Source organism: Bubalus bubalis, chromosome 3 (genome assembly GCF_019923935.1).
Source record: "Bubalus bubalis isolate 160015118507 breed Murrah chromosome 3, NDDB_SH_1, whole genome shotgun sequence".
NCBI classification, from domain to species: domain Eukaryota; kingdom Metazoa; phylum Chordata; class Mammalia; order Artiodactyla; family Bovidae; genus Bubalus; species Bubalus bubalis.
In genome coordinates, this window is record NC_059159.1 from 128,147,718 (window position 1) to 128,160,629 (window position 12,912).

Below are 12,912 nucleotides of genomic sequence, written 5' to 3' on the forward strand. Positions count from 1 at the left end.
AAATAGGAAATTGAACTTCAGAGATTCAAAGGAACTTTGTGACCTTTCTCTAACACAGTGAGCAGTTGAAGCACCCAGGGATCTTGACTGGTGCAGGTTATTGAGCTGGGCAGTGATCAGCCCTGAGTTAGAATGTAGGTGCTGTGGCTCCTGGTAATGTGTCTTTTCTATCCAGGTGCCCTGGACCCTGCAGGGAGATTATGGAAGGAGGTGAGCCTGTACAAGGCAGAGTAGAACTGCTTTCATCTGTTTTCTGTAAAATGCTTCCACATATGGTCTCATCTGAACAAAGGATTTTGAACCTAACAAGTTACACTTGACCCTTTAAAGCTATAATGCTTTCCAATTAAGGCAAAATTCAATTAGTGGCATAGTATACATAGAGAAGTACACATGGATTATCGCTCTAGAAAAGAGAATTTGTACAATTCCATGAATAACCCAGAAGACAAGTTCTGAATGCAAGTCTCTCAATGTAAGCAATGGATGATTTTGATCTTAGTGACATTTTTTTTTTTAATACTCAGTGCTAATTGGGTTATACTGGATGGTGGGCTATCTCTCAGCACAGATTCTGCTTAGGAAAGAGAACCTGCTTCTTACTGACTGGAGGCCAAGCCAATTTGCTCAGCCAGAAATATGTTTCCATTTTGTTTAAGTACCTGAAGTATGTCCTATTTTACAATGTATTTACCATCATGGGTAAGGAGAATAAAAGAGAGAATTCAATAACTAACTTTGCTACTTGATCTGCTCAAACATTAAACTTCTTTGGGTTTCCCTAAGAGGAGACTTTCAAGCTTTGCTTCTGGTTGATTCTAATTTAATATTTTTTTCATAGAATGCATCGATGGATGAATTCTCTTTTATCTTTCCTGATCTTTCATTTCCTTGTTTGAACAGAGAATGTTTATATTGTAATTGGATGCTGCTGCCGCTGCTGCTGCTGCTGTCGCTTCAGTCGTGTCCAACTCTGTGACCCTATAGACGGCAGCCCACCAGGCTCCCCCGTCCCTGGAATTCTCCAGGCAAGAACACTGGAGTGGGTTGCCATTTCCTTCACCAATGCACAAAAGTGAAAAGTGAAAGTGAAGTTGCTCAGTCATGTCCGACTCTTGGCGACCCCATGGACTGCAGCCCACCAGGCTCCTCCATCCAGGGGATTTTCCAGGCAAGAGTACTGGAGTGGGGTGCCATCACCTTCTCCAATTGTAATTGGATCAGTTCAGTTCAATCGCTCAGTCGTGTCCGACTCTTTGTGACCCCATGAATTGCAGCACACCAGGCCTCCCTGTCCATTACCAACTCCCGGAGTTCAAACTCACATCCACTGAGTCGGTGATGCCATCCAGCCATCTCATCCTCTGTCGTCCCCTTCTCCTCTTGCCCCCAATCCCTCCCAGCATCAGAGTCTTTTCCAATGAATCAACTCTTCGCATCAGGTGGCCAAAGTACTGGAGTTTCAGCTTTAGCATCATTCCTTCCGAAGAACACCCAGGACTGATCTCCTTTAGAATGGACTGGTTGGATCTCCTTGCAGTCCATGGATAAGTACATTCAAATTGACTTAAGTGGCTAGAACACATACGGAGAATAAAAAGATGCACATATGAAGAAAAATTGGGTGATGTAGATTTACACATAAGTGTATTTCTTGATGGCTCAGGCAATAAATAATTGCCTGCAGTGTAGGAGACTTGGGTCATGAAGACCCCTTGGAGAAGGGATTGGCTACCCACTCCAGTATTCTTGCCTGGACAATTCTATAGATAGAGGAGCCAGGCAGGTTATAGTCTGTGAAGTCGCAAAGAGTTGGACACACTGAGAGACTAACACTTTCACTTTTCACTTTTACATATGCTTTGAGAAAATGTTAATGCTTCCAAAATCATAGCAGCTTTCCTAATTAATGCTTGTAGTTTTATAATATAACACTTTTCATCTCCTTCTCTCATGGTTGATTAGAATTTTTCTGGATAAAATCTTCATCCCTTAAAAGACTTGTTATTTACAGATATCTAATAGAACCCATCACTTCATGGGAAATAGATGGGGAAACAGTGGAAACAGTGTCAGACTTTATTTCTGGGGGCTCCAAAATCACTGCAGATGGTGACTGCAGCCATGAAATTAAAAGACAGTTACTCCTTGGAAGGAAAGTTATGACCAACCTAGATAGCATATTCAAAAGCAGAGACATTACTTTGCCAAAAAGATCTGTCTAGTCAAGGCTATGGTTTTTCCAGTGGTCATGTATGGATGTGAGAGTTGGACTGTGAAGAAAGCTGAGCACTGAAGAATTGATGCTTTTGAACTGTGGTATTGGAAAAGACTCTTGAGAGTCCCTTGGACTGCAATGAGATCCACCCAGTCCATCCTAAAGGAGATCAGTCCTAATTGTTCATTGGAAGGACTGATGCTAAAGCTGAAACTCCAATACTTTGGCTACCTCATGCGAAGAGTTGACTCATTGGAAAAGACTCTGAAGCTGGGAGGGATTGGGGGCAGGAGGAGAAGGGGATGACAGAGGATGAGATGGCTGGATGGCATCACCGACTTGATGGACATGAGTTTGAGTAAACTCTGGGAGTTGGTGATGGACAGGGAGGCCTGACGTGCTGCGATTCATGGGGTCACAAAGAGTCGGACGCTACTGAGCGACTGAACTGAACTGAATAGAACCCAGATGTCTCAGTGATAAAGAATCCACCTGCCAAAGCAGGAGATGGGGGTTCAATCCCTGGGTTGGTAAATTCCCCTGAAGAAGGAAATGGCAACCTGCTCCAGTATTCTTGCCTAGATAACCCCATGGACTTAGGACCCTGGTGGGCTACAGTTCATGGGGTCGCAAATAGACAGGACTGAGCAACTGAGCACACACACAGCAGTCACACACAGGCAACAGAACCTTAAAGGACATCAGCAAAATAAACTTATTTGGTAATATGAGCTGCACATTCTCTAGAAAATTTACCATATGCTGGGAACAGATTGCTTAGTCTAAGCAGGAGTCATTGCACAAATAAAGGATAAAAGCTGATACTAGAAACCAGCCAAGGCTCTGATTTAGTACCACTTTCCTGCAGCCATAATGGTCTAGAGATAGAAATTTCCCAATTGTCTGCAATGACCCCAGTGGGATTTTCCCCCTTAGGCTTATTCTATTTGCTGTTGGTAATGTACTGTGCTCTGAGTGTGTAATTCCTATGGGAAGAGTCAAATAGAACTGGGGAAATGCTTTTGGAAAAAGTCTGCTCAGGAAGAGCTGGACTTGTGTTGATGTACAAGGCCAGCCCTCCACACTCTTGCATGGGTTACTGTGACTGCTTCTCCCAGGAAAATTCCTGAAGAAAGGTGGCAGGCAGAAGCAGGTTACCATGCCATCCCAGTCTCCCTGGATGAGGTAAGTCCTAAGATCAGCCAAGAGCCCCAGCATGTGATGCCAGAGAACCGAAAAAGAATTCTCAACAACTCCTTGTAAACCCTGCACTAAGAGATGTCACCAAGTCTAGCATGATTCTGGGAGCCCAAGGGACAATCCTTCTTAGTATCTGTCTGATAAAGCTCAAGGCTTTCAAAAGAATTTACCTCTTTTTTTAGCCAACAACTGATGATAGACTCCAGAGTCTCTTATTTTAGAACATTTACTAAGAAAATTTTACAATTATAAATCTTCTCTGTTCCTTTGAAATATATTCTTAGATATCTGAATCTCCTGGGGCTTCCCTGATGGCTCAGTGGTAAAGAATCCACCTGCCAATGCAGGAGACACGAGTTAGATCCATAGGTCTGGAAGATCCCCTAGAGAAGGAAATGGCAACCCACTCCAGTATTTTTGCCTGGGAAATCCAATGAACAGAGGAGACTGATGGGCTACAGTCCACCAGGTCTCAAAAGAGTTGGATACAACTTAGCGACTGAACAACAACAATCTCCATCTCCTATAAAACCAGAAGAGTCTTTCTCAAAAACTTGAAAGTCATTCATTCAAAATATAATCATCAGAACAGGTAGGACCTTTGCCCTCAGTCTCTGAGGGAAGACAGATTCCTAACTTTAGTAACTGGTAGCTAGCAGATACAACTGGCTTAATCATTTTACTGACCAACCTGACCTTCTTACCTACATTTTATGATTTTTCTTCTTACCTCTCTGACTATACTTGCTGCTACTGCTAAGTCACTTCAGTCGTGTCCAACTTGTGCGACCCCATAGACGGCAGCCCACCAGGCTCCCCCATCCCTGGGATTCTCTAGGCAAGAACACTGGAGTGGGTTGCCATTTCCTTCTCCAATGCATGAAAGTGAAAAGTGAAAGGGAAGTCGCTCAGTAGTGTCCGACTCCTAGTGACCCCATGGACTGCAGCCTACCAGGCTCCTCTATCCATGGAATTTGCCAGGCAAGAGAAATGGAGTGGGTTGCCATTGAGTCCCTGCTTACTCCCCCTTCCAGCCCTCAATCTTTCTTTAAAATGCCCAGTTACCTCTGGAACAAAGCTCTTCCCTCTAACACAGTAGTTATTGAGTAAAATATCACCCATGACAAGGGGAAGCCTCCACATAATGACACCTCTTAGTCCCAGAATCAATTGTAACATTTTAGAACATTATAGATGTTCTAAGACTCAGCTCAGAACTAGGGAAAGTAGCAATGGGAATTTGATGGCTATTTTTACAGTTCTAAAAGAAAAATAGCAGTTATATGTCTTGTATTTAAAATACTCAAAATACACATTGACGTGGAAATGTTAACCCACTTCACTATTCTTGCCTGGAAACTTCCATGGAGAGAGGAACCTGGAGGGCCCCAGTCCCTGGGGTCATAAAAAATCGCACACAACTGGTCAACTGAGCACAATGTAACCAAAAGTGGGATCCGGCTACTTACCCCCCTCAAAAGCCAAAAAAGAAACTAGGTTGGTGGAAAGGAAAGTGTGCTTTATATTGTATGCTGACCACTGGTGTGCGAGGGAGGGTGGCACTTACCTGTCCAAAGGCCAATTCCCCTACTGACAACCAGTGGGCAAGAACTTTTATAAACAAAGAGAGGGGAATATATGTAGAAACAACACAGTCAGCTTACAGTCATCTTGAAATGGATCATCTGTGGTCTGACCAGCGTCATCTTGATTGTTTCAAGTACAGTTAATCTTCAATTCCATGGTCGGTTTCCATTTCTTTAAGGTCAGTTCTCAGAATTGTGGCAGCTTATGTCATGGCTACAGTCTGGTCATCGTGTAGTTAAATTTCTTCTACCTGGTGGGGGTTTCAGTATCTACCAGGCAGCATACAGGATATGGCTCAGGATATTATCTATAGCCTTTGAGAAAAAGCTAATGACTACATTATTGTTGTTTGGTCTCCTTTGTTTTCCTTTTTTTATTTCTGCATTTTCTCACTTCTCTGATTAAACTTATTCTTTGGCTAAAGTTTTTCCACAGGCAAAAGGCAGGCAGAGGACATTGGGGGCAAGGACCATAGGGTCCTTCTCTGTTTCAATAGTTCAAACTGACAAATTACTAAGTTACTGATTTTAGTAATGCAATTTTCTCTCCATGGCAAGAGCCATGTCTTCTTGGCATTCCCAGGCGGAACAGGTGCTAAATAGAAATTATCTAAAATGAATTTAAATCTTTATCTCACTAAGATATGCACAACATTTGAAAATCATAAAACCAGAAAAGCAAGCATCTAAGGTTTTCTCAATGGCAATGAAGATATCATATGCCATAGCTGAACTTTTTCTTGATTTTCCTTGGGGTAGAGGAATGTGAAGTCTTTCCTCAGCTTTACTTTTTATGCAGGAATGTCAAGGGCATCCTGGGATATTAATCAAGTAGTGTTTTAATTTTGCCCATAAATTTAAGCTACATGTGTGATATCACCATACATTATTGGGCAAATAAGTTAGAGTTTATTTTATCAGTTAGATCACTTTTCCAAATGGAGACATTAATTTTGTTTTCTTAAGTAGAAGGAAAAAAATTCAGGAAAGTAAATTTATCTACATGAAGTTGAGCAGAGAGTTGAACATGAGTTCAGAGAGAGTGGCTAGGTGTCTGGGGGCTGTTGTTAGCTGAGAGGGCACACCCATTCAACACTTCACTGTGTGATGTCAATTGTGTGTGTGTGTGTGTGTGTGTGTGTGTGTGTATTCTCTGCCTTCCGTTTCCTTCTGTCATTGACATCATTTTTCCAAGGTCCTGTGCTGATGGGAGAATTTTAGTTGCTCTAACCAGAAAGAGAAAAGCCAAGCAGCTGTGGATCACTACTGCGAATATTGCCCCTCAGAACAGATAGGTTGACCACTGGCAGGCCGTGCATGAATGTCAGTTGTGCGGTACGTTCTACCCAGCAACCGGGCTGTGCCATAGTCTGTGTAATGAAACTTTTAGCTGCTTATATCTAGTCCAAAAGAGTATCATATATATTTTGCTTCACATGGTATGAACAAAGTATAGGAGATTTTGTTATTATTTAGTTGCTGTCATGTTTGACCCTGTGTGACCCCATGGACTGTCGCTCGCCAGCTCCTCTGTGCACAGGATTCTCCAGACAAGAATACTGGAGTGGGTTGCCATTTCCTTCTCTAGGGGATCTTCCTGACTCAGGGATTGAACCCATGTCTCCTGCATTGGCAGGCAGATTCTTTACTACTAAGCCACCAGGGAAGCCCATAAAAGGAAATTTGGGGAAACTTAAAATCAAAATAGAGGAAATAGGTATTTATGGAAGATACATTGGGTGGCTAGCACTGACTTATTAAGAAAAGAACAAAACGTATTCAAAAGCACAAGAATCAAAGCTGACGGCTCATAATGTTCAGGCATTATTGGTGAGATAAAAAACACAGAAATATTACTAAAAACAATGTAGGTATTACTCTTTTGGAAAGGTGAGAAAGGGCTGGACTTATTCTATTGAAGAGAAAGTGGAATAATCAATCGATGATGAACGAATACTCAAGTTATTTCGGACTCTGTGGCATGCTAAATCACTTCAGTCATGTCTGACTCTGTGCAACTGTATGGACTGTAGCCCACCAGGATCCTCTGTCCATGGGATTCTCCCAGGCAAGAATACTGGAGTGGGTTGCCGTGTCCTCCTCCAGGGGATCTTCCTGACCCAGGGATCAAACCCATGTCTCTTACATCTACCTGCACTGCGAGGCGGGTTCTTTATCCCCTAGCGCCTCCTGGGAAGCCCCTGGGCCAGTTCAAAACAGAGGCACTAATTCAGTTTCTGCAAGTGAAAAAATAGTCCCTTGTGAACATAGAATGCCTCATTCCACCTGCTCTACTCCTCTCCTGGCCAGGAATCTAGAAGCAGAAGGTGATACTGCTATTGAAGAGTGCTGGGAGACTGAAAGGTGGAATTTAGGTAGGACCTGAAGAATGAGTAAAATTTAGATAATAAAAAAATCATCCCCTTGAGATACAAGTTATGGTGTGAGCAAGGCTGAAGAGGGACACATTTTAGTTATTTGTAACAATAAAATTGATCAGGGCTAGTTTGTGGCATCCATTTGAATTTGGTATTTTTCCTATGTATTATTCCTCCAGTTCTTGCTGTACTCAGTATATCTCAGATTCTGAATGGCCTCTGTTCTAAATTTGTAAATGTGCTTGTTAAAACAATTCCCCAGTTCAGCACCGATGGGTCCCTTTCCATCACTGTGGAGTAAGCAGCATAATTAAGCATCAATTAATATTAATGGACTTGAAGAAAAAGCAGGAAAGACAGATGGCACAGACGTGGGAGTTTCTTGAAATATATATGTTTTGGGGAGACTTTTCAGTCTATCCATCTTTTTTTCTTCCTAAATCACTAAACGAAGCCAGGTTGAATCAAAGCTGCTTTATCTTTAAAACTCATGGGTCAGCTGAAATGAAGCATGGAGAACTATGCAGTGAAGTGTGCAGGCAAACATTTGACTGTCTGAGGAGATCCAGGCTGCTATTAGATACGGCCACTTGAGCTTATGCCAATGACCCTAGAAAACTAAGGAGAAAGGCCTAAAAATGAAAAAGCAAATCAACTGTATGCATATGGGATATAGTCATCTATATCATTTTTATATCTAATCAATGAGATCATTTTTAAATAACTTTACTTATTTATATTTTTGTGGCTGTGCTGGGTCTTTGTTGCTGTGTGGGCTTTTGTCTAATTGTGGTGAGTGGGGCCTACTCTCTGTTGCAGTGCTCTGGCTTCTCACTGTGGTGGCTTCTCTGCTTTCAGAGCACGTAGTTGTACCAGGTGGGCTCAGCAGTTGTGGTTACCTGGGCTCTAGCGCACAGGCTCAGTAGTTGTGGTACACAGGCTTAGCTGCTCTGTGGCGTGTGGGATCTTCCCAGATCAGGGATCGAACCTGTGTCTCCTGCATTGGTAGGCAGATTCTTCACCCCTCAGCCACAAGGGAAGCCCACATGTGGAGTTTTAAAAATGATCCTTACCTGTGCTCTACCTTGAAGATTCTGTCTATTCATCTTGGTAGAGGCATCAACATTGTTTTGTTCTGTTTTTTAAATTGGAGGATAATTGCTTTATAATATTGTGATGGCTTCTGCAATATATCAATATGAATAAGCCATAGGTATACATATGTCCTCTCCCTCTGGAACCTCCCTCCCATGTCCCATCCCATTCCACCCCTCTAGGATGAGGTCTCAAAAATGTTTCTCCATTGAAGATACGACTTTTCAGCAATACAAAAATAGTTAAGAAAAACACCTTCCCTTGATCCTGAGCTGCCAGGTTTACAAAATTTAAAGATCTCTGCCCAATTATTACACATGTAGATACATAGTAGCCCAGCGTGGTGTATGAGAAGAGTGGGCTCTTCCCATTTTAACGTCACAAACTGGGTTCTACTTCTCCAACGCATAAGGAAGTGAGAATTTTATGACACCATTTTTTTTGGGGTGACATTTGGTGACACATTTTTTTTTTTTTTATGACACCATTCTTTCTGTCCAGCACAGTTAATGCCTTGGATTCCTGGAATGAACAACCACCTGCCCACAGGAACTGCACCAGCTTATGCCATGTGAAGGACACTTGGCAAAACTGAGTTCTACATTTTAGTACCCTTAAGATCTGAGTGAAAGAGCTGAGACAGATGCTCCTCAGAGCACTCTTGAACCTTCCTTTCTTTCCAACAAGGCACCCACAGTAGTGAGTGAAAATCGCTCAGTCGTGTTCAACTCTTTGCGACCCCATGGACTATACAGCCCATGGAATTCTCCAGACCAGAATACTGGAGTGGGTAGCTGTTCCCTTCTCCAGAGGATCTTCTCAACACAGAGATGGAACCCAGGTCTCCCACATTGCAGGCAGATTCTTCACCAGCTGAGCCACCAGGGAAACCCAAGAATGCTGGAGTGGGTAGCCATCCCTTCTCTAGAGGATCTTCCCAAAGTAGAGATCGAAACCAGGTCTCCCGCACTGCAGGTGGATTCCTCACCAGCAGAGCTTCCAGGGAAGCCCTGCCAGCGGTACACTGGAACATTTATTCGCTTCCTATATTGATAGGGCTTCTTGGAAGCTATTTAAGGCTAGGAGCTTCCAGATGCAAAATTGGAGCCTCCCTCCTGCAACACAGATCTTCCCCTCATACCTACCAAAAACTTTTCACCTGAGCCCTTTAGGGGAAAAAAAAAAAACAAACCAGATGAGTAATTTCTTACAGGCATAAGCCCTAATGGTTGCAGTTCTGCATATGGCAGACAAGCTCTGTTCAACACAATGGCAATGACTTATCTATTACATATGGCCCAACCCTTTCTCTTATGGCTCTATCTCTAATCTCATGGACTTTATTGCCCTGTAGCTTTTTTGTAGTCTGTGGACTCGTGGACATTTCATTTGACTTAATTTTTGCTGGTTATTCAAGATACATTCATCTTCAGGAAACTGTAATAGAAAAGACACTGGAGAAAATAGAGCTTATCATAGTTGATGAGAAAATTATTATCATGCCCTGCTATCTAAGGAAGTGTAGAGTATTTGTGTTTGTCTTAAAGTGAATTTGAGCATTGGGGGGCTTGTTTCTGAATTGTTTTCTAATAACAGAGCAGAATTTCTGTAATGATCTACTGTTTCTCTTTCAGCTATGGAAATGGCTTTATTGAAATTATAATACCAAGTGCAAACATTATGCAGAGAATATTAATGCCTCTCTCAACCCCTTGATGGTCTATAGCTTCCTTGAGTGAGACTGATTGAAGTGCATTTTAAGAAGCCCTGAAAGAGGATGACTAGTATTAAAAAATTTTTTGTTTCAAGAAAAACTATTTATAATGAGGATACTGCTGAACTGGAACCAAACTGGGAGGGTGGATGACATTAAAACAACTTTAGTTTTTTTGTTTTTTATTTGTCTGTTTTATAGTCATATTTATTTTTTATTGGGATATAGTTGCTTTACAATGTTGTGTTAGCTTCTTCTGTACAACAAAGTGACTCAGCTATACATATATATATATCTCTCTCCCCTCCTTCTTACATCTCTCTCCTACCCACCCTGTCCCACCCATCTAGGCCACCACAGAGCACTGAGCTGAGCTCCCTATGCCATATACAGCAGGTTCCCACTAGCTATCTATTTTATACATGGTAATGTATTTATGGAGAAGACTCTTGAGAGTCCCTTGGACTGCAAGGAGATCCAACCAGTCCATTCTGAAGGAGATCAGCCCTGGGTGTTCTTTGGAAGGAATGATGCTAAAGATGAAGCTCCAGTACTTTGTCCACCTCATGCGAAGAGTTGACTCATTGGAAAAGACTCTGATGCTGGGAAGGATTGGGGGCAGGAGATGGGGACAACAGAGAATGAGATGGCTGGATGGCATCACTGACTCGATGGACGAGAGTCTGGGTGAACTCCAGGAGTTGGTGATGGACAGAGAGGCCTGGCGTGCTTTGATTCATGGGATCGCAAAGAGTCGGACACGACTGAGCAACTGAACTGAACTGAATGTATTTATATCAATCCCAATCTCCCATTTCATCCCATCCTATCATCCCTGAGTCCACACGTCCGTTCTCTATGTCTGCATCTCTACATTAAAAAAATTTTTAATTTCGCTCATTCCTTTATCAATGTTCTCTTTCTTTATGTAGATTCACACTTGTGCTTTCTATTATTTCCTTCTTTCTAAAGAACTTCTTTTAACATTTCTTATAAGGCAAGTCTTTTGGGCAACGAATTTCCTCAATGTTTGTTTGTTTGAGGAAATATTTCTCTTTCACTTTTGAAGAATAACTTCCCAGGGTACAGAATTCTAGCTTGGTGTTTTGCTTTTATTTTCTCTCAACACTTTAAATATTTCACTTCCTCTGTTCTTGCTTGCATGTTCTCTGAGAAGCTGGTTGTAATTGTTCCTTTAGAGATAAGGTGTTTTCTTTCTCTAGCTTCTTTAAGGATATTTTTTGTTTGTCTCTGATTTTCTCTAATGGAAAATGATATATGTAGGTATAGGACTTTTTGACATTTATCATGCTTACTGTTCTCTGAGCTTCTTAGATCTGTGGTTTGGTATCTGATGTTAATTTGGAAAAATTGTTAGTCACTACTGTTTCAAATGCTCCTTTTGTTCTTTTCTTTCTTCTCATTTTGATTTTCTCATTGCATGTATGTTACACCCTTTGCAATTGTCGCAAAGTCCTTGGATATTTTGTTCTGTTTTTTCCATCTTTGTTCTCTTTGCTTTTCATTTTTTGTGACTTTTATTGAGAAACCTTCTAACTCAGACATTCTTTCACCAGCCCTGTTCAGTCTGCTAAGAAACCCATTGCAGGGGAGATACATTTTTACCTCTACCCTCTTAGAGTTTTCAGCTAGGCCTGAGGGTTAAGCTTACATAAAACAGATTAACAGGAGGAAAAAATACAAATGTATGCATTTTACATGACACAAGAGCTCTCACAAGAAAAGGAGGACCCAAAAAATGGCAGAACCTCATGCTTTTATATTAGGATGAATAAAGAGAGGTAAGTGTGAAAAAATACATTATTCAGGGAAGCTAAAGGAATACAAGAATTTTTTTTCAAGGCCCGTTTATATAAAATACTCTAGGTCTCAACTTATTGTTTTTGATGATAAGAATATTACTTTCCTTATGGTATATGGAGGTCATCTGTCACATGAGAATTTCATCTTTGAAAAAAAGAAGAATGGTTAGAGTGTTTTTCTTACATTTACTGTTTCTCAAGTACCTTTAACTCAAAATGATCCTTATGCCAAAGTGGCATATTTTTGGGTGCTTGTATTTGGCTACTATTCACAATCAAAGTCATTCTTCATTTCTGGTACAGTATTTTTTTTTATTTCAACATTCAAAATTTTTTTTCTTAGGCTTTATTTTATTTTTCTTAGGTTCTATTTCTCTGCTGCATTTCAAAATGGTTTCTTTTCCCCTACCCCTGCCAGCAGCAGGAGGGGATTTTTCTCTAATACTTACTGTGGGAACCTGGTAGAGCAGCTAGAGGTAAATCTCACAATAGGGCAGGGCTTTTTCTGAGGGAGTGGATTACCACCTCCTTTTTATACATTTCTGGTCCTCAATGTCTGGTGCTATCACCAGCACCAGTAAGTGTGTCATTTAGTATGCTAATATAGTATAAATCAGTGTATAATGAGACTCAGAGTTTGTTTGGGGTCAGATTCATTGTCATCTGGTCCCAATAGATTCCATCTGATTTTTTTTGTTTGCTTGTTTATAGCTTTCTTTCTTATATGTGGACCTTTTAATTTAAAGATTTTTGTTAACTCCTGATAAAGGTGAGGGTTGGAGGTTTGTGAGCAAGGACACTCCTGCTAAAAGTGAGGGGGTTGTTGCATTTTGAGCAAAGATCTGGAGCAGCTCTGGCAATACCTTTTCCAGTGGATCCAAGATAAGCTGTTGATTTT